Here is a 23798-nt window from a genome sequence, read left to right as displayed (position 1 = left end):
TGTTACTCTCTAAACTACAATTACTGACCTACTTATATAGCCAGGAGCAGAATCCTCCAGAGCTTCCTGAATTCTTCTATTTCTACTACTAACCACAACAATCTTATACTGATACGATAACGTATTAATGGTTCTATTACATAATTGTTGTGGAGCATTCTAACATCAATTAACCCTTTAATGCATGAAATATTGGAAATAGATGAAATAAACTAGTTTTGGACACATAATAAATATATTTTTTCATTAAAAACTTAAAAAACATTTTTTGCATTGCTTTAAATGGGGGGGGGCATCATCATATGAGGTCATCATGTATTTCCGTCTTCCATATGTCCCCATATAAAGGGTCATTTATTGTGTTTGGGTTAGGTCTTAGGTTCTGTTGCTCCTGTATTGAGTTAATATATTTTAATTTTCTTGCCTATGCCTGGCTTTGAGCTCCTTTGAGCAACAGAACTCCGAAGCATTCTGAATGATTGCGAATGATGCCATGGTGTGGGAAATTATTATCATTTTATCAGAGCTATTCTCAGCCAAAATCGATAATTCTAGCAGCATATACAGACAGTGTATCTGTCATTCTGTAACTCTTAAATCCAATACTTAAAATACAAATTGCTGTGGCTACTTCTCCATTTCTATTTTTGACTTATCTGTATACATATATAAATGTTGATATCAGTTAATGTTGATTACTGTACTTCTACCAACAGCTTCCTCTAAACACCACATGTTTTTTCTTCTTTTTCTTTCCTTTTCCCTGTCCTGTGCATGACATTCTCAAAATATTTTTTTTTATAATTGTAGTTTTTTTTTTTCCCTACACACTTGATGGACCCATAGTTTAGCTCTTAATCTTCTTAGTTCCAATGGCATTTCATTAGACTCCACTTGTAAAGCAGGAATTAGACGAGATTTAAAATCCAATTCAAATTCTCAAAGCTTGTGCTTGCATTCTGTCCAACATGCTTAACCATATTTTAGCTGCCGGTCCATATATATAGTCAATGTATGATGTTATCTTTGCCATGCAGATGTACAAAATGTGTCCTTTATCTAGACTATACCCAAAACATGTCTAAGTGTCCACATGTTTTCAATGTTCATTTTGTTATCATTTTGTAATCTCTGGTATCCTTTACATACTGTAGCTTAATTATCCTCAAACTGTGAAATAGTAATATCATGTCTAAGTTATCTGGTAAGTCATTCAATAATGCGGGGCCCTGTGCAGTACCATGTTCTCCTTGCCATTACTGGAACCGACAGCCATTACTTCCTCATCAATGGCAACAGCAACAGCGCTCGTCTCTCACGCTGCTTCAGCCACACCTACTCTCGATTTGCCATCTTCACTCTAGTGACCGCCTCTAGTTCAGGAACCTCCTCTGCTTCAGTTGTTCATCGCCACTCTCTCTCTCTCCTCAACTGAGACGCAATATTATTGAAGGTAGAGATGTTAATTTGGTCTTTACCCTGTGATCCAGAATTTCTGAATCACAGGGTAGTTGACTGTGGAGATCTGTCTGTTACTCTAAAATCTTGGGATCCTCGGCTGTGTAAAAAAACTCACTCTTGGAGAATTTGTACTTGAATTTTCTGTTTTTCGCGATGTCCTTTGTGAAGTTTATGCTCACTGATGTCAAAAACAGGACTCATATTTATTTAACATTGTTTATCTCTCGGTTAGATATGGTGGTACCATTTTTTATGAGTATCATAAAGATTTTTCAGCTAAAGCAACTTCTCAGTTAGCACTGGACAATACACTGATTGACTCGTCTGTACCCAATCCTGATCTCTTTAATAGATTCTTCAGTGGTCTCCGTGCTAACACTTGCAGAGTTTCTGCTTCTACCACCCATTCTACCTCTCTGTGTCCAAAAGCAGCCTCCTCTTCAGCATCCTCATCAGCCTCAAATTATTCTCCCCCTGCTCTTGACAACTCTCTTTTTTTAGGAATCGTGCATCTGCAGTTTCTCCTATTCATTCTTCAGCTCTGCCTGCTTTTTCAACAATCAAAGATTCTCATCAAACATTCCAGTGGCAGACAGCTGTGCAATAATTTCAATTCCTCGTTCTGCATTTTCAAAGGATGCCGTTTTTTACATATGTGCAGTTTCTGTGGTGATGCTCATTCACGTTGAAATAAATAAACATTGGAACAGAATGGGCTTCATTTACAATCATTTATAAAGTCTAAGTGCTGGTACAAATCACACAGATCCTATGCTTTGCAAAATATGCAGTGCACTTACCACTGACTGTTTTTGCGCATTTGGCACAGCTATCACCTGTAACCCTAAATTCTGGCACCAAATGCTCCACGGGCATATACTAGTACAATGAGGGCAGCAGTGTGGAGTAGTGGTTAGGGCTCTGGACTCTTGACCGGAGGGATGTGGGTTCAATCCCCAGTGGGGGACACTGCTGTTGTACCCTTGAGCAAGGTACTTTACCTAGATTGCTCCAGTAAAAACCCAACTGTATAAATGGGTAATTGTATGTAAAAATAATGTGATATCTGTATAATGTGAAATAATGTATAATGTGATATCTTGTAACAATTGTAAGTCGCCCTGGAAAATGGGGGCGTCTGCTAAGAAATAAATAATAATAATAATAATAATAATAATAATAATAATAATAATAATAATAATAATAATAATAAAAAATAAAAAATGAAAGCTTCTAATTCCTCCAATGGCATTGACCAGGAATCATCTTGTAGTTGTCGGTGGGCTTCTGCTTCAGTGCAACGTTGTATGTGGTGAAGCGTATGCATGTCAATCAATAGGCGAAAAGCACTCAATGCAATCCCGTGTGCTCTGGAACTTTCCTCAAAACATTATGTTCACCCCATCTACCTGCAGCTTCAAAACCAGGATTTATAGTGTTCCAAACAGTGCCATCATTACCAGCCTCTTGAGCGCCAGGTGGTGCTGGTGTTACTGCTGGAGAAGCGGATGCCTTCAGGAGAAATAGCTGGATCAGATGCAGGGGCTGATGCAGGTGAAGTGGCTGGCATCCTTGCATGGGCTGCCACGGGATTACTTCTCCCGCGGGATCTCCTGCGCCCTCTTTGCACACTTGGTCCAGGCACTTCACTGGAATCCTCCCCACTGTTGCTGCTGGAAGATTCATCTTCACAAACCCAGTTTGCTTCAGAGCCAGATTCATCATTGTCTGTCTCTGCTGCATCAGAATCATTGTGTAGTAAACTTTGCAGTAATTCCAAACACTGCTTTACTGTCATGCGTCTTCCGCGATCCATTTTCAATGTGTATTGGGGTAACAATGAATTTCTTAGAAAAACGAGTGACGTGTATAGTAACCAGAGTGTAGACAGACAGCCAGGCGCCGTGAGCTGTCAAGGCTGATTGATGGGCTATCAGGAGGCTCATTGAAACAATACAAATGTCAGAAGACCACTCACTTGAGGAATGCAGACTGATATAATCAAACTTCAAGACATAGCGGCAAGTCCTGACTGATAAATACAAATAATACTGCAACATTTAATTGTTATAATATGTTTTATATGTATCGGTCAATTTGACCGCTCCTGGTTGGAATAGGTATGACAGTATTTTATCTCCCTAATTTTTGTAGCCACGCAATTCCTTCTTTGTCAGGGTAATTAGTACATATATTTAGGAAAAGTCAGGAAAGCAAGCTCCATATCTTAAACACACACACTGCAATTTAAAATTTAAATTAAAATTTTAAAAAACGGTCAAAATGACTGCCTTGGTCGTTCTAGTGTTAAATCCACAGCCTTACTTGAAGTATTCCCTATTGCCGTTGCAGCCTACCTTTGGGGCCCATTTTGGCAGAAAAAATCTATCAATCTTTTGTGATAATCAATCTACTGTTCATATTATTAATAAAGGTTTTCACCTGTAATTATGCAACATCTTCGCCGGCTAGTCAAGATTTCAGTTATCAATAATTTTATTTTGAAAGCCCAACACCTTCCAGGTATCACTAATAACACTGCTGATGCTATTTCTCATTCACAGATTGCTCAATTCAGATGTCTGGCTCCCTCAGCACAACCTTTCCCTCTACCAACTATGCTACCCAGCTCCTGGTCCAGGCCCTGGTACTCTCCCGTCTAGACTACTGCAACTCCCTCCTGGCTGGCCTCCCTGCGTCCGCCACCCGTCCGCTCCAGCTCATCCAGAACTCTGCTGCTCGCCTGGTGTTCTCTCTACCTCGCTTCGCCCACGCTACTCCACTACTCCGCTCGCTCCACTGGCTCCCGATCACCACTCGCATCCAGTTCAAGACTCTTGTACTAGCCTACAGATGCCTTGATCAGACTGCACCCAGCTACCTCCAGACCCTCATCTCTCCCTACACCCCCACTCGACCTCTCCGCTCCGCCTGCACTAGAAGACTGGCTCTACCTCCGCTACGCTCCCCTGCCTCCAGAGCCCGCTCCTTCTCCACCCTTGCTCCGCAGTGGTGGAACGACCTTCCTACAGATGTCAGGACTGCCCAGTCCCTGACCACATTCCGGCGCCTCCTTAAGACTCACCTCTTCAAACAGCACCTGTAGAACTCCTCTGTTGTATCCTGGGACACTATCACCCTTCATTTAAATATGCTTTATTTTGCTCTTATCTGCCCCCTATTTTACTGCATTTAATCCTGTACCTCAGAATATTGTAATCTGCCAAGTGTTTAATCTGTAGTATTTTGTACTTAATCATATCCTGATGTAACTATCACTATTTAATCATATCCTGATGTAACTTTCACTATTATCTGCTGTATTATTGAATTGTGGTTTGTCACACTTGAGAATTATTGTATTTCTTGTTCTTATTGTATGACTTATATTGTAACACTTGAATGTATTTGTATTTGCTTGCGATTGTAAGTCGCCCTGGATAAGGGCGTCTGCTAAGAAATAAATAATAATAATAATAATAATACCCATTCCTCCATTCAGTGAACTGGTTTTCAACTAAATTCATGCATTTGCAATCTTCTGTCTTCAGCTCAAGATTATAGGGCGATGCCCTAGCTCCTTCTACCCGCTCCTCTTATTCATCCAGATGCTCCTCTTTCACAACCTTCTGCAAGCAGCATCACATCTCCCCTTCTCCCTTCAACCAGAATTTAATTATTTATTTTCTCGTTCATGCAAAAGACAAGCCGCATCTCTCCCTGGGAACTATCAAATCTTATCTAGCTGGAATTCAATATCATTATCACCTATCGTGCATTTACTGTCCTCTTCTCTCATCTATCCCTGATGATCGCCTTGTTCAACTCATCTTTCCTCTCTCATTTCTAAAGCTGGTCTTCCTCCCCAAGTGTATTCTCATTCATTCCATATATGTGCAGCAACATCAGCAGCCAAAGTTAAAATCAACCTGTCCTTAATTAAAAAAAATGGGGCGTTGGTTTTCCTTTGCAGTGGAATCTTACATTCACTCTTCTCTCCTTGATATTATTTCCACTCAAAAAAGTTTTGCTAGCATGCCCAGAGTCGGGGCCATCTCTCTGCCAGGACCTCCCACAAAAAGGGGGGTTCTTTCTTTCCGCCGAGCGGTTAAATTAGTTTTAAGAAAAATAAAAATAAAAATTGTAATTAATCAGTAACTATCATTTCTAACTAACAATTTTCTCTTTTCTTTGCATTTGTGGCATAGTTGTGGGGTCCTCTTTTGGGGGCAGGTGAAGCTCATTTCCCAACCTTAGAGGCCAACAACGTGGTCTCGTCCTCCGAGAGAAAGGTTCCCGCTTGTCAGAGGGGACCCCCAGGCCATTTTGTTTCCCATTCTCCTGCTTAAATCTATTAATTTGCACCTGTGCCACTCTCCGTTCTGACAGCAAATCTGGGGGGGGGGGGGGGGAGATGGACGACCTTGGTTCTATCGTTCTTTTGTTTCCCCTTGGAAGAAGTTCCTCACTTCCCAGCCTTGGAGGTCGATTGGTTCGGCCTCACCTCAACGAGGGCAGTTCTCCAAGTAATCAAGGGAAACCCCTATTCTGTTGCTAAAGTCACAAGCACTTCGTCTTTATTCTAGTAGTCCTTTTACGCAGGCCTGGCTCCTGCCTCGTGAAATAATATTAATAAACAAATCTTATCCATAAGAAAAATTATTTCAATTTTATATATTCTCTTTGCTAATATATTTAATTAACTTCTTATTGTTTAAGACTACAAGCATTTCACTACAAAATTATCATACTTGAACAATTATTCTTGTTTACATTTACTTGACTTTTCGGAAAAAAAAAAAATTAGACTTTGGATTCTGAAATCCCTTTCTCTAGGAGAAAACATAAACACAACTCCAATGTCCTTTCCCTTCTACCTACTGTATTTATCCAGGGGTGCTGATCAATTGTGGAAGGGTGAATATACTGACAGCTATCTTCTCCAATGTAGTGACTCCTTTCTTAAATAATCCTTAATTGAAACAGTACATACATGAAATTTGACTTGTGGAGATTTCAAAAATATGCTGAAAAGAAATGGACTGTTTCCTTTGAAAATATAAATTGTAAACAAATTCTCAGGGACCTCATTAAATGGATATTCATCAAAATATCATAATTAATGTGAACAAGGACTAAGATCATGCAATATTTATTTTTTTAGGTCGGATCATCCTCAAAGACCTCATTCCGAAAAGAAATACATTGTTTCCGAATCTCATTTGCTAGTTTATTTGATATGTGATACGATCATAATAATACATCAAAATACAACATGCGAAGGAAACATGTACAGTGTGAAAGACAGGTACAAGTTCCTTCCTTATGGAAAATTAGACGGACCATGTTTGTCACACAGACTAGTGTGTTTCCACACGGAGGTAATATAGTTTATACAACGCTTCACTGGGCATGTGCCGGTATGTTTCAGAGCACATGTGAGGGTACATGCGGAAGTCATGTTTTTTGGCTCAGAAGAGATGCTCGAGAACAGTGATTTTGGACATAGCAGTGTGGCATTATGCAGATGTTTGGGCACATACGGATTATTATACAATGACCAAATACATTTGGAACAGCAAGGTGGGATAGTTTATGTTTTATCTTTCATGTAGTGCTGATGTACCCTTTAAACAAAATAATTACAGTAAATTTGACCTTATAGGAATTACCATCACTTCAAAGAGCTCACATTTTTCCATATAGAAGACACTACGGTAAACATGTCTTTGATTTTTTCTGAGGTATTAAGTAAACAAAATTTGCTGAATGCTTTTTCTATGCTGGGTTGCTTCTGGGTATAGGCGCCGAGTTTTGAAATTCCCTGAGTTAGTCCCCCGTCCTCCGTCCCCGCCGGTAAATGCTGCGCTGCTATTTTATTGTTATATTCTACTTAAATAAAAAGTTTACAAAGTAAATAAAAAAGTTTACAAAGTAGTTTTACTATAAAATATTAAAATTGTGTTGCTGCTGTTTAATATCTTTTTTAAAATTCTGCAGTTGATTTATCTACTAAAAGATAAATCAGACAGACGTCTAGCAGCGGATTTACAACTTGAACTCTCCATTGATAATAAATACATAGCTATGAACACACTGAAACTTCTTCAGTACAGATAGCAAAAATACTGGGCACGGGTAGTTTCTTTTTAGAAGACTAGGGATCGATGTCAGTTGAAGTAAGCACTTGAGGCACCAAAATGGCAAATAGCTTTTTTTTTTTCAAACTATTAAGACGTTTTTTTTAAACTAAGCCAGTATTTCAATTACTGCAACACAGTTTCCCTCCAACTTACAGTTTGTAGCGTCTGTCGCGGTTAGGTCAGGGGAAATTTAAAGTTGAAAACCCTTTCAAATGTAGTCAGATGCCACCCCTTGTTTATGTGGAGAGGTAGGGGACCGCTAACTAGTGACCAAGATATGGGTTCCTTCACACAAGCCCCTTCAATTAAATGAAAGTCAATAGCCACAAGTGCAGTTTAAAATTGCCTTTTTCAAAGAAGTTTCATTAAATGATAAAGTATAAAAAGAGCACCACAGGACTCTAATGTATCTGAAGAAAGTTAGAATTAGAGAGAAGTAAATGTCAGGTTTCTAGTTTAACAGGTGAGGTTGAAGTTCAAAAAGAACCAACAAGTATTTAGGGTCTGTAGAGAGACTAAAACTATACAAAGACAACCACACCACAGACAGCATGGAAAAGGACACACAAGAAACGTGATAACTACACAAAGAAATATAAAATGTGAAAAAGGAAACAAAGAAATATAAAACCACAAAAACACCAAGTGCAAAATAAACAAATATGCAAAAATAAATGTGCAAACAAATATCAAATCCCGAAGTAAAATCAAATGACGTGAACAATTCCTGTGTCTCCAGTACATGCAGGCCGTGGTGGGTTTGCACTTTGTTGTCAAGTTACAGTGCAAAAGGTACATTCAATAATTAATAACACTAACCAAAACACAGGGTGTATAAAATAAGAAAATACATTCCAAAGAATAAAATGTTGATTTAAATAGAGGGGAAGGTCAGTAATCATAGATAAATAACCAAATAAATACAATAAAGAAAGAGAAAAGGATTGGTAATCACAAATAACCAAATAAACAGTAACCCAGCTAACACACAATGTTGTCACAACATTGCAGTGAGGTTGTGTGTTGGTTGGGGCCAACTGAACGTTGTGACAACGTTGTGACCACGTCAGAGGTGTTATTTAGTCAAAATAAACGTCGTGGCAACGTTGCTAAAAACCACACTTGATAACGTTGTAGAAAAGTTATGTATCAATTAATACACAACGTTGTGGGTAAGGTTGTGGATTGGTTGTGAAAACTGCAAAGTTGTGACTTTACTTATTGCTTTGCACGAACCACCTTGTATAGTTGTATACAGATAAAGAATACAATGTGCACAACTGATAATGTTAAGGCTGGTTCCCACTGGGCATACGATTGTGACCAGCGCTTCAAACGGACGCAGGCTGAGCGAGCTTCTCCCTGCGTTAGTTCATTGGTTAAAAAAAGCCAACAATCTTCTGGAGGTTCTGGGGAGGAATGAGTCGTGCACACAGACGCATTAACTTATACACTGTATAACCACAGCATCGCCTCTTTTTTTATAAACAGCTGATCCAAACAAATAAATAATAATTACTGGCAATTGGAGCAGGTCAGCTCAAAGTCTGAGCGAATGTGATTTTACCATGAAACTGAATGGTGGCATTTGCTGTCACTCACACAATTATTTTTTTTAAATTTTGTACATATAAAAAAAGGCATTGCTGCAGTTATACAGTGTTATAAGTTAATGCGGTTATGCTGTGCGCGACTCACTCCCCTGAACCTGCAGAAGATTGTTGTACCAATCACAATGAATTAACGCGGGGGAATATTGCATCTGTTCGTAGCATCCGTCTGAATTGTATGCCCATGTGTGAACCAGGCCAGCATTATTTCGTAATTGTATCTATAATAAAAAAATATATCAATCCACACCTGTAATGGACACATTTTTAACATGAATGTCTACAAACAGCAGTGCGGGAATCCTGGCGGGACGCACCGGAACAGAGTTCCTGCACTTTTTTTGGTAGCCGGAACTTCCCACACTTTGAAACCTTTTAGAACATAAATAGAAATCTTTTCCAGCAAACTATTTTCGAATTTGACCACACACGTGAAAATGTATCGAAGAATATCGCCATCGCCTCGTTCTGGACGTTGAGACAGCAAACTCACGCTAAGTGCGGTTAGACTCACTCAACCTCTGTGCGTGCTCATTGGAACATGAACGAATAAAACGCAAAATACCACACTTTATTCCTTAAGTGTCATTAGGAGACTCTATTATTAGAAATGTATTTACACGTGGATACACCCATAAAGAAATTGCAATACATTTTACAGTCATATATAGTATTAAAATGTGAGCGTGTGGGGTGTGGGGAGGGGGAGGGGGGCGGGTAATACACTATACTTACGATATGCTTTTTTTTCGTAATGGCTTCAGTTATTTTGCGTTTTATTCGTTCACGTAGCAATACTAACATTTTCTTCAAGTAATTTTTTTTATTTGTTTTCATATTTTCAATTCATGAAAGAGGTTTAAGCTAGGGTATTTGTATATGTTCAAATATATTAGACTCGTAGCAAACAAATAAATACATTAAATACAACCCATAGCTAATAACTAATCCCCTCCACATGTAGAAAAGTTTTTGTTTTCAGTTGATTGACATTCGCAGTAGCCAATGAAATCATAGGATATGCAAACTTAGAAACGTGATTGGCTGTTACGTTAAGTCCCAGAAAAAATGCTGTCTGATGGTTGACAGAGAATTTCATTGACAGAGGTTTTCCATGACTCGAAATCTGTATGACAGAGGTTTTCCGTGACTTGAAATTTGAGTGACGGCAGACACAAAATACAAATGATACCTGATACAAATAATGGCTGACATAAAAAACACATGAGGGATGACAGAAAAAATGATTGAGAAATGACGACTGATCGCCAAACGAAATGATTCATGACAAAGAAATTTCTGATAACTGACGCTGAGACGTGAGAAATGACGATGTCCTAATATGGACACCGTACTAGTGTCCCACATTCTACAAGTTCATGAACAGCCCCCTTTTTTCAAATTCTGGTGGGGGCTGGGGACCCCGAGACCCCCTGTAGTCGGCGCCTATGCTTCTGGGAGTGTTGACTGCCTTCTCTCATAAGAGCTTGTGAAGTTGAGTTTGGTGAACTGGAAGTATCTGCAAGGATATTGATTTGATCTTTTTTTCTCTCCAATATCAGGAAAATATTATTTAGTAAGTTTATATTTTAATATAGTTCTCTATCACAACATAAACTACATGTAGTTTTAACCAACTAAGTAAGTCTAGAGCTCTTTTTAACACCAGGGATTTTAACTTAACCATAAAGCTTGATGACCAAACCACCAATGTAACGCTAAAGGATCTTTAGATACATGCTGTTACAGATCAAATCTGATAATTATCTCAGGCACATAAGCATGTTATGGAAATTACAGCATTAACAAACAACAAGTAATATTATGTACTCATTATTTTTCAGCTTTATGTTTTCACCTATGTATATTATTTGACGTACATTATCCTAAATAAAAGTAGCTATTTTTATAGTTTGGCTTCCTTTTTGCTATTTTGACATTCCAGTTTTAACTATATAAATTGAGCGTTTTAAATTGCCGACATGCATACAGTACCAGGCTACGGCCTGCATAGCTGCTGACTTCTGGAGTAATCATGATCCATCATGCTGTGATTGTTATTCATGGCAAGTTTCAAAAGGCAATCAAGCAAATTACCTCCCTGAGCTGAGCTTGTTTTAATCACTGGAAAGTTTTAATCTTTCTTTTAAATGCACGGGGGTTATAGATTTACCGCTGTTGCTGTTTTTCAACAGATATCATCTTTTTAAGATGCTTAATCTCAGCAGGATTTTAACCAGTATGATTAATTATGTTATGCAAATAAGGGGCAGCAGATATTTGCAAAGGTCATACAATAAATGTGCGAACAGTATATTCAGATGGAGATAAGTAGCATTTCTTTCTGTCCACATTGATGTGTATCTAGAGATTTAGAGATGAATATTTTATAATGGTCACGATAAACCACCAATGCACAAGAATCAAATGTGGTCATGGATTTCTGTAGGTCTCATAGTGTCTTATAGTGTTTTGCTGGCTGCTGTATATTAGTAGTATTTTTATTAACTTGTACAGAAAAGTTAGAATAAGCAGTGGCAATGAATAGGGTTAATACAAATTGGAAAACAGATTTTTAGGACATATGTGATTAGGTACGGTAGTAGCATGAGAAAGCATATAAAAATGACTGATTTAAAGTATGTAGAATAACGTCTTGTGATCTCAAGATACATGTAAAAAAATAAGTGCGACATACAGACAGATGAATGTGCATACAGATACCTCCTTATACCCCCACAATCTGACACTCCATTGTTAAAACCAAAATATTGTTTCTACCAAGTTTCATTGCTATTTAAGCAGTTTTCCAGCTATATGCAAAAATGTAAGCGCGACATACAGACGGACAAATGTACAGACAGATATATCAAATATAATACTGTCAGTACATTATGCTAAATAATGTTAGTATCAAGTATCATCACAATAGCTAAGCAGTTTTCAAGATATAAGAAAGTGTCACAAACTTAGGTAGGGCCATGTCCACTATGTCCCTTTTGAGAGGGATTGCATCCATTGAGAGGGATATTAAAACAGCTTGGCAAAGCTTCACTGTCCAGTACACAGGGTAATGTTTGCATGAAAACACTTTAAAACTGGTTTGAATCACAGCAACCATATGTATAAACTTACAGTACATACAGCAAATTATTAATTTCACACTGTGGCATGATGTGTAAAAGTGGTGGAAAGTCTAGGCCTATAAGTATGTGGCTCCACCTTTTTTAATTGTTAAGGAACACATTATGGACCAAAATGGACTATCCATTCACAAATACTTTTGTTAAAGCAACATTTCAAAATAAATATTGATTTTACTTTGAGGAAATTGAAGAAAAACTTAAAATTCGTGTTTGGAAAGGTGTAGAGCCCAAAGACTTTCTCACAGCAGTAAAACTACTTAATCCCTGTAGACTTTCACCCATCCCTGGTTTACATTTGCAGTTTAATATGCAAAAATGGCTTCAGGGTGACAAAAAAAAAAAGAAAAAAGAAAAAATATGGCAAAGCTAGATACAAGCTACAAGTGTCAGACTTATTAAGATTGAAAAAAATGAAAAAAATGTATCACATGTATCTGTAATCTATGGTTTATTGTCATATATACATTATCATCATTTCTTCATAAACGCTGACAGTTACAGAATTTATTTATTTTTTTTTTTTTTTTTTTTACGGTTCACAGGCTTAAAGAATCCAGAAGTCTCAAAGCTGTCACTTATTTTGCACTTAATTAAGTACAGAAATATGACTTGCATCTACAGCTTCTCAAATTGCAAAGCTTTGGGTCACTAAAAGCATGGCTCTGGTATTTTGCAAATACTTGAGTACTGTAGCTTAGTGTTGCTTAGCTGACCTATTGACTGATGAAAATATAACGATGCGTTAAAAAAGTTATCTGACATTGGCTGAGTTTACATGCACATGAAAATCGACTCTACAGTCATGCCTGTGTGACGTTGTCACGTGAATACATCGTGAAACAGCAAAAGGAGGTCCTTTTGGCAGCGCGACTTTAAGGGCAGGGTCAATCGCTTTCTCACAATAAAAATAGCTGTAAAAACCCACGTAAAGCTGAGCAGGAATCGTGCTTGTGGCTCACGAGATTTCAACAGTCAAGATCCAGTTCTTCTGACTTAATCTCACGTAATCTCCAGCAGAAAGGCCTACTAAACATACACATTCACAAACACACACACACAAAATGTACATGTATGGACTACTTTAACAGTAGAACCGCCGTGGTTATACTCATACCTACAACCGCCGATGGCAGTCATTATCACGGTACAATATTAAAATGAAAGACAAACTATCGGATACAACTCAAAAGTTTTATTCATTTGTGTGTGTGTCACTCGCAGCACAGAATCCAGGTTGAGCTGCAGCCTGCAGCTTTGCAGTTTTCTGATCGAAATGTTTCTGCAGAAGTGCTGTGGCTAGCTTCAAGATGAAATATCTCCTACTCATATTTTCCCCGGTGCATTTCTTGTACAATACAACGGAATTGATTGCTAGGTCCAGTAGAGATAATAACAGGCTTGTACAGTATAGAATATTGTAGGTTATATTTAAAATTAAAACAAAGGCTGTTCTAGTGTTAATGAAATTTAACTTTTAGATGTTACACAAACACACACACACACACACATAAATATAAATTCTAAGTAGTAAAACTTGTACTTAGTAGAAATTTTATTTTATATAATTTTGTGTGTGCGCGTGCATTGGAAAGGTAACCAGACAAACAAGTAGCTAATGCGCGGCATAATTCAGAATGTGCGCGGGAACACGTGAATTCATTTCTCTTGTTAAATGTTTTTATTTTCATGGCAACGCATGAAGCTCTCCTCACGATATTCAGAGTCGTTCTTTTCCTACTTAGTAAGCAGACATGGACATTTAAATATACCCTCCCCTAAATGTATATGAATTGAGTAATCTGCCGATTTTTTTTTCCTAAATCAGAACTGCATTTCCTGAAAAGAATGGCAAACACGTTGTGAGGAAAACTCTCATGACTTGTGTATGTAAACGCCACCATTTACCAAAATAATTCTGACTGCGTTGCTTGATTTGAAATAGACTTTATCCTTTAGAAAGCTGAATACAATGAATTATTATCTTCTTTTCAGCTAATAGCACAAAAGCTGCAGCCCAGTATTGAGATGAAAATGAATGATGATGCTGTGGAAGTGTCTCACAGAGTACTTATAATTATAATTGACTAAACTGAATGTCAAACTTTAGAATGGTGTTACTGGGAACACCTTACATTAAATAAACCTGTATACGCCCTTGCACTGCTTACACATCTAATACTTACTACAACATTTATTTTTTAAATTATGTGACAATTTCTGCATGTTATGTACATTTTAGAAAGTGAACATACTACTGTATATATAGATGAACACATTGCAGTTAAGAGACTGTGCTATTTGTGTTCTGCCTTATAACAAAACTACTAGTGTTAGTGTAATGGCATTATGGGGTAATTGGGAGCCAATACTGTACCGCCTGTTCCGCAGTTTAAAGGGCTGCCTTATAAAGGGGGAGTAATGTAGTTATCCAGCTATACAGTCATTTTAAACTGATGAAAACATTTGATGTATTTTATTGTTGTACCTCAGAACATTTCTACATAACAATTTAAGAATGTATCCTTTTCTTTTTTATCAGGGAGGTAGGGTTGTACAGAAGACCCATTATTCATTATACAAGGCCTTGAATGGACTAGTGCCTATTATTTACAGGAATTGCTGACCCCACACATTCCTAATTGCAATGTTGGATCACAGAATGTGGGATTGTTGGTTATTCTCAAGTTTAATAAAATAGAAACGCAAGTAAGGGCTTTTTGTTATAAAGCTCCAAAATGATGGAATGATTTGCCCATGTTTGTCAGGGGAGCTGGGACTTTATTTTAAAATCTAGATTAAAAACGAATTTTTATAAATTAGCTTTTTAACCTAAGCTTTTAATATATTAATTAATATATATGTATACTTCTACATAGCTAAAACCAGAAGTATAATGAAATGCACCTATATTGAAGTAACAAGATAGTGCGATAATGTTTATTCAACACGAATTTTGATTGTGAAGACCTAATAAGTATTTTCTTTTCTTTTTTGTGCACGCTGTCTGTGTAGTTGTCGTGCCTTCTTACATGGATTGGCCCTCGATCCTGAGATCAGTCAGTACTGCCTCCCTCATCTGATTTGATGCATTTTACATATTAAAAAAAATATGTGGGCTTAAACTGTCCTAATCATAACAGATGCTAATATGAATATGCGGCACACACCCAAGAGGGGAGTAAACATTATCGTTGCTGGATGTAAAATATATATATATATATATATACTGTGGTATTAGGTCCAAGTGTTTTATACCATATATAATATGTACTCCATTTATTACACACAACAACAGCTCTAAATGTTTTTTTTTTTTTTCTGTTAAAAAATGTAATGTAAAGCTCTTTACTTTTAAGAGCTGCAGGTGATTTCAGTTCTTTTATGTGTGTGGCACCTGGTTAATCATGGCTTGCCAAATACATTAACAAAGTGATGAGAATCCCAATAAATATCAGTAAAGTAATCATGTGTGATACATTCCACAGAAATTAATACAAACTCATAATAACCAACACTCTTAATACTAATTCCCAATAAAAAGCCACTTATTGTACAGTCCCCCTAGATTTTTTTTTTTTTTTTTTTAGAGATTTTTAAAAGCAAAATGAGTCAAATATTCATTGAAGCCTGTTAATATTATACTGTACCATACAATATGCCTTTTAATGGAATGTTATTATATACTAGTACTGTGTATACATTAGGTCTCTGGGTAATTTTGTAATACACACCAATAATAATTTTGAGCAGATGTTTTGTTGTATGGGGTCCCAAGACCATGTACTCTACCTATTTCATAACAATATGTGCAACTAACTAACAGCCATCATTGTAACCAAGGGAGAGTTCTTTCTCATTTTATTATTATTATTATTATTAGTTGTAGTCGTAGTATTATTAGTATTATTATTTATTTGGCAAACACCTTTATCCTCTGCCTCCAGCAACCCTCTATGATCATATTGCTTTCTTCAGTTTCAAGGTACCTGAACTCTCTGAAATTGAAAATCATATCGGGTCTCTGAAACTCTGGTTCGACTGTTCTACTTTGTTACATTTGGTTTCTTGAAACAGAAACAAGTTCTGGTAGCTGTACATCTGGACTTGCTATTGCAAATTTATATGTAAGAAATAACAGCATCATGATTGTGCAGTCGTTGTGTATTATAAAATGGATATTTTAAATACTCTATCTTGATTGGTCAAAACTGGTCACATGGGTGTGTTGCTATTACAGCATATCACCATGGGTCGGCGCTTCTTTTCAAAAAGGGTCAAATCACTGGTGGATAAAAAAAGGCAGACACATTGGAATGTATCGCAATAAACATGACTGACGAGATTTATCTAAATGTTGATATTGCATGAGATATTGAACGAGTCAGAATTGGACACAATGATAAAAGTAGTGAAAACAAAGCAAAAATATTCAAATCAATCGCCATTGTGATTGCTAGCCTCTGCTCCTTCTCCCTGAACTAAAGCATTTCCGTATTCCATTCTGAAAATAAATAGTTTTTAAAAAAAATATCTTAAACTTTCAACTTTTTAAAAAAGATTTGGTTTGCTCTTTAAAGAGACTTTGGTGGTTAAATGGATGTATTCTTGCTGCTGCCTTAAAAAATATATATATATAGCACTGTTACCTGATACTGTCGCAGGTCTTGTGATGAAGGTTCTGTGTGATTTAAAGACAGACTAATTGTGCTGTGTCTTAATTAAGGACCTACCTAAATTGCGATTTCGCGGATTTCGTGGAAATCGTGAAATTGAGGGGTCACCGCGAAATTCACCTCTTAGGGGCCAATGCATACAAACAAGTACGGAGAGGGAAAAAAAAAAAAGAAAACTTTAAATGAACTACTGCACAACGCAAGTGATGCAAACTACGTATCGTCCTTCTGCAGATAGCCCTTTTTTATTCCTTTGCCGTCCTGTGTGGATTGCACTTAAGCAAAAAACAAACAAACAAAAAATGTCCACAAGTAACATTTACAAAATAAATTCTCCAAAGCAGTTAACGTTCTTGTTTACTATTCAAATGACAAAGTTTTAATCAGCCTATCAGTGTATCTTTACTGCTTTTATGTGATCTGTACTGTGCAGAAGTGGGCGGGACAAAGTTGGTGCTGCATTGTTTTGATTTAGGTTGCTAAAATCTAGTTTTCAGCATTGGAGGTAAAATAGTAGAAATGGACGACAAAAAAAGCAAAGTATATTTCGGATGATGATCGTTTCAAGATATTTCCCAAATAAACTACATGCAGACTGAGGTAATTGTTTTCCATATCTTAATGTGTATTTGGAGAAAATACGATCGATCGCTATTTAGCTTCAGAATCACACATTAAACAAAAGGCTACTACAGAGGCTTCTGAACAGAATGTAAAATAAACAGCTTTCAGAAACCAAACTGGAAAGTCAGCCCAGACAAGAAGTATTCCTGTCTGCAACTTAAATCAGTACTAAAGCGATCCAGCACAGCCACCTCGCTTCAATCTGCTGTTACAGTTGGAATTTTAGACCCGAACAGCCACGTCTTCTTTGTTTTGACTCGGTACTAATAAAATAAATTATTGGATGGGACAAATAACATGACAACGAACGTGCTGCATACATTGATTGACTTTATTAAAGTATGCCAGATGCCCTTGTGTGACCGAGTTTTTGGGCTGTTTCTAATCGATTTCCACATTTGTATAACTTGGCAAAGCTTTGCCTTAACTTCCAACCAATTCAGTGGATGCAGACGTGCAGTCAATGTATGGGCAAGTCAACTGCAGGGGGATGCTGCATACTCGCCTTTAACAAATGACAGCACTCTGTTTTAGTAAGGAAGCAAGTACCACTATTTTTAGGCTTTATAGTGTTCTGAAATACTGTCTACTTAGGTTTATTTAATGTTTAAACATGTCCGCGAAATCCTAATTTTATTCCGCAACCTACTGTGAAAAATATGTAAATTTACCGCAATTTAAGTAGACCCCTAGTCATAATTAATATAGCCAGTAATATTTTACATTAAAATGTAATGAACAAACCAAGAATTAAAGTATATCTAATCAAATAAAGAAAAACTGCACTTTTAATGGCAATGTTCAATTCAACATCTATAAATCGCTGTATTTTTTATTTTTTATTAATTAATGCATTTGTGGTTATGTAACAGGGCGAGGAGCCCTGTACATGTAATTGTTTATGTATTTTTAGAACAGGGTTTCCCCATCCACCCCGGTGTTATTTTGTATTTGTGTTTTATGATTTATTATGTATTTATATGACGGCATAGCCGTGCGTTTGTTTTGTTTATTTTAAAACATGTTCTGGCAGAGGCGAGATTGGTGCTCCTCCTCTGCCAGGAATAATTAATAAACTTGTGCAGATTGTGGCGGAGGGGTAATAGAATAATTACTAGCCAGTTAAACCCCTCGGCCACGATATATAAACCTGCAGCTCTCTGCTCTCCTGGGGTGGGTGTTCAGTGGAGGAACGAGAATGAGTAAAGAGAGAAAAATTGCACTTTCATTCTGCGATCAGCTTTAGAGCACCAGGTGTGATAGACGTGGCGGCAATACGTAGGCAGTCCTCTCAAAGATTCTTGTGTCAGTCTGTTTCGTGCATCTGTTTTTAATATTGCATTCATTGTGGAATAAGCTCCTTCACATGTGTAAATAGATCCAAACATGGAGAGCACAAACAGAGCCAACGGTAGCTGTCTGGACATATATAAGCGGACCAGAATGATTCCTGATTTGCTTTTTTAATGAATTCAGTGTTCAGCAAAGAAGATCCCTGCAAATATACTACTAGTTATAGTTGCTGCTTCATTAATTGCGGGAAGCACTTGCTTTGCATGGGATGAGAAATCACCATCGGGGTTGACTGAAAACGGATTACGGACAAAAACGACTACGTACCTGGGAATGCTGAAGTTGTCAAAGCAAGCACTGAAATTGTCTTTCACCTGTATAATAAAGTCATTTTGAGTTACGTTTCATTTTAAGACGCGTTGATGTTTGCTAACATTGTACGGTTGTTTACTTGAAAACTTTTTGCACGGACACCTTTAAAATCTGAACCTGTTTTTTTCATATGCGATCCGCTCTGTTGTTAAGGTCCAACGCAACCACGTTCAACCAGTTTTAAAAACCGCTAATCGTCTGCATGAGGTACTTAAGTCTGGGCCTGCACAGAAAATTGATTCACATTGAAGACATTGAGAAAGACCTTTAATCGAAATGTTTGTCATTTAATTTTTTTTATTTTATTTTTTTTTTAAAATATTTTAGTCGTTGCCAATTAGTTTTTATTCTTTTCTCCCCAATTTGAAATGCCCAATTATTTATTAGGCTCAGCTCACCGCTACCACCCCTGCGCTGAATCGGGAGGGGCGAAGATGAACACACGCTGTCCTCCGAAGCGTGTGCCGTCAGCCGCCCTCTTCTTTACACACTGCGAACTCACCATGCAGCCGCCTCAGAGCTACAGCGTCGGAGGACAACGCAGCTCTGGGCAGCTTACAGGCAAGCCCGCAGGCGCCCGGCCAGACTACAGGGGTCACTGGTGCGCGGTGAGCCGAGGACACCCTGGCCGACCTAACCCTCCCTCCCCCCGGGCGACGCTCGGCCAATTGAGCGCCGCCCCCTGGGAGCTCCCGTCCACGGTCGGTTGTGGAATAGCCTGGACTCGAACCGGCGACGTCCAGGCTATAGAGCGCATCCTGCATTCTAGCGAGTGCTTTTACTGGATGCGCCACTCGGGAGCCCCCTTGTCATTTAATTTTATACATATATGGATTTAATGTGAAAATGTACATGTCACTGTATTAATGGTGGATTTTTATTTACTAGTCAAAGGAATCTTCGAGCTAGAGCTAAGAGGATGTAGAAAGCTGGTGCACCTTCAGCTTTGACAGTTGTCAATTACAGCGATTTATTATAACTGCCATTTCTCAGTGACAATGGAAGCGTCAGCTGTCAGGGACAGAGCAGCCAATGCATCAAAACTGATAAGTAGGAGTGACACTTTAATAGTTATTGTGCAAATATATCTACATTGTAATTAATAATGCACTGGAGGTGTTCAATTTTGACAACAAAGGTTGTTACTGAAATGTATAAATATGTAAAGTAGCATATAAAAAGAAAGACTGAAAACTACTCAAAAATGCATTAACCAGTTACTATAGTGTTATTTTGTTTAAAATGTACATCAGTAATGTAAAAAACAAAGTGTTTTTTCAACAGCTTCAGCTCAACCAGTGTGACATACATATTGTTACGTTTTCGTGTTCCAGACTTATGGACTCAGACAGAGGCAGTGATTGTGGTGAACGGGTGAGGTCAGCCCGTATTTATTTAGAATAAAGGATAGAGGGATGAAAGCACACAGGGTAGGCAGAAGTATGGGGGGGGGTGGGAAGGGTCAAGACACACACACACACACGCTGCTCCACAGCCGTAGCTCCTCTGGCTCATCACTCGGACTCCAGTCCGGCTCCTTCCCTCCATCAGTCGCTCCCTTGTCCCGACAGGTTGTCCGTTCCCTCCCTTTTTCCTCTCACTTCCCTCAGCAAGGTTCCGGGGGGGGGGGGTTAATGGCACAGCTGCAGTCGGGGCCCGTCTCACGGCTAACGGTAATAATAGTGGGTGGTTCTCTTGCTCTCTTACAATCTCCTCACTCCTATCAGTTCGTCTGTCGTCTCTCTCCCCCCCCACGTCATTCCCGCCGCTATTATATGTTGGCCCGCCCTCTCTTGCTTCTCAGACCTGGTTGGAGGTGACCTCTTGGCAGCCTTTCCCCTCCGCCCAATCAGCATCCTTGCCACCTGTCCATCACGTGGGTCCCCCGAGATTCCCACCACCTCTCAAAGTCATTACACTATACATTGGGCTTCTCCATTATGTTCATGTTGCCAGAGATTTTCATTGCCCATGGGGGAATCCAAACTAATTGCTATCCCCACCTATTGATCACTTCCTGTATAACACCTACACAACAACACAGTGATAACTGCATTTCCAGGTTAAGATGCTTAAAATGATGATAGTGCAGTCAAATCTGAATTAACCGTTCACCAAATAGACTGAACATTTGTGACTGCATAAAACAGATGGCTGCCGTATTTAAAGAGACCTCTGTCATCCATTTGTGTTGAAGCTCTTAGCTCAAGAGATCATAAAAAACTTTTCAAATTACAAGAACAAACAACCCTTCTCCTAATACAGTCTCCCAACACTACTGCTCCTTTACTATTGAGAATGCTTACAATACTGTAGGCACTAAGTGCATGATGGGGAGGTTGGAGAAAATGTGTATCTGTCACGTATGATTCATGCGAGGTGGCACATATGCATAACCTTAACGACAAACACAGGAGAATTTGGGCTTCAAAATCACAACGTGCAGTGTTTTAAAAGAAAAAAAAAACTATGGGGTGAGCTAAAACAGTGGGACCCCAGCATGTATGAAACTCCGCTATACACATTACTCAAGTCCTTATACCACACAGCCCTTAATAAAACAAAGAAAATTATGAATACAGCAGCATCTGCATAAGAAGCAAACAGTTTAAATAATGCCACATATTTTCTCTCTTATAAAACCATATTTTAATTATCATGTGTGTATTTAAAAAAGCCTTTTACTTCTCCTTCTTGTGTATATCTAAACTCATTGTACCTCTATAAAAAGAGCATAAGTTTCTGAAGTGTGTTTTTGATTGGTCCCAAAGGTTTGTGAATGTCACTTTTACTGTTTGGGTAAAAGTACAGTAGATTCTCTTGGTTCTTGGTTGAAACATAAAAATTATAAAAATTCATGTTTTTTTTTTATTTATAGTGACAACATCTCAGCCCACTGAAATAAATGGAAATGTAAAGGCTGGACATGAACCGCTCAAACAGTTCAAAGACAAATGTTTTACCATTCAACTAAAGATGCTCTGTAGTCGATGGGTATGTATGTGTCTTGCTGATGTCAGTATTATTAACTCATCCGCCTCTAGGAGGAGATTGATTACACAGCGTATTTAACACTTGTGTTCCTTGATAAATGTATACAATAAAAAGCTGATACAGTACCACAGGTAAAACAAAATATAAAATATATTTTAGAGTTTACACATCTCAGCCAAAGAAATTTCACTTAAGTAAATATTTTAGGCAGCCTATAACTCGATTTGGTAGTGATACAACTATGCAAAACTATCAAGACTCATAAAGAGGTTCAAAAAAGTTTAATCGACCCCTTAGCAACCTAGTTCTAATTTTGCCATATGTATTCTAAATTCTATTCTATTCTAAATGTATTCTATGTATTTGGATAAAAGTCATATAATACTCTGACATCAGACATCAGCTTTCCTGTTGTTCCCCAATAAAATATCACATTACTTCCAACACAAGACCTCAGGGGCATAATGATCTGGAGACCTTGCAGTCAAACAGTCTACAACATCAAAGGCTGTAATAAGTACAGGAAACTCAAATTCATTTGTGTGTGTGTGTGTGTGTGTGTGTGTGTGTGTGTGTGTATATATATATATATATATATATATATATATATATATATATATATATATATATATATATATATATACAGTTGTAGTCAAACGTTTACATACACCAATGGAAATTTATCATTTCTAAAAATTTCTTGAAAACAAAGAATTTTAGTCGTTATGTTTGGAGAAAGGCTGGTCAAGGTGGTAATATCCTTTTATGGGGCTGTTTTTCCTCTAATGGCACAGGAAATTTAGTTCAAATACAATGTAAAATGGATTCCATAGCATACCAAAAGATATTGGCCAATCATCTGAAACCCTCCGCTACAAAACTTGGTTTAAAGCGCAACTGGAAGTTCCAACACAACAACGATCCAAAGCAATCTACTTCAGAATGGTTAAAGAAGAATACTGTCAAGGTTCTGGAATGGCCTAGTCAAATTCCTGATCTAAATCCGATTGAGAATCTTTGGTATGAGTTGAAGAAGGCTGTGCACAAGAGAAGTCCTCGGAATTTCAATGAACTGGAACAATTTTGCGTTGAAGAATGGTCAAAAATCACTAAAAGAATCATGCCAAAAGCTCATTGTCAAATACCCTAATCATTTAAGAGGTTATTATTGCTAAAGGTGCCTCAACTAGCTCTGAATTTCATTTTCCTTGTCAGGGTATGAATACTTTTGTATTAGCATTTTTTGAGTTTTGCAAAATAAATTGCTGAAATAAATAATTGTAGACATCTGTTTCTTGTAACTTTTTTTTCCTTTTTTTCGAGAAATTTCTAGAAATTATAAGTTTCCATTGGGGTATGTAAACTTTTGACTACAACTTTGTGCGCGTGTGTGTGTGTGTGTGTATATACAGTATATATGTATGTATGTGTGTGTATATATATATATATTTTTATTCAATTATATATACATATATATATATA

At 37.7% G+C, this 23798-nt stretch overlaps 1 protein-coding gene across 6 annotated transcripts in view; it reads right to left on the bottom strand.

The window, feature by feature from the left end:
• Positions 1-23798, bottom strand: part of LOC117402636 (KH domain-containing, RNA-binding, signal transduction-associated protein 2-like) — a 172147-nt gene that overhangs the window by 121384 nt on the left and 26965 nt on the right. The gene's annotated exons all lie outside the window — the stretch shown is intronic.

The sequence above is a fragment of the Acipenser ruthenus genome, chromosome 5 (genome assembly GCF_902713425.1).
Source record: "Acipenser ruthenus chromosome 5, fAciRut3.2 maternal haplotype, whole genome shotgun sequence".
NCBI lineage: Eukaryota > Metazoa > Chordata > Actinopteri > Acipenseriformes > Acipenseridae > Acipenser > Acipenser ruthenus.
The sequence above is the reverse complement of the archived record's forward strand: the minus strand, read 5'-3'. Positions and strand labels throughout refer to the sequence as shown.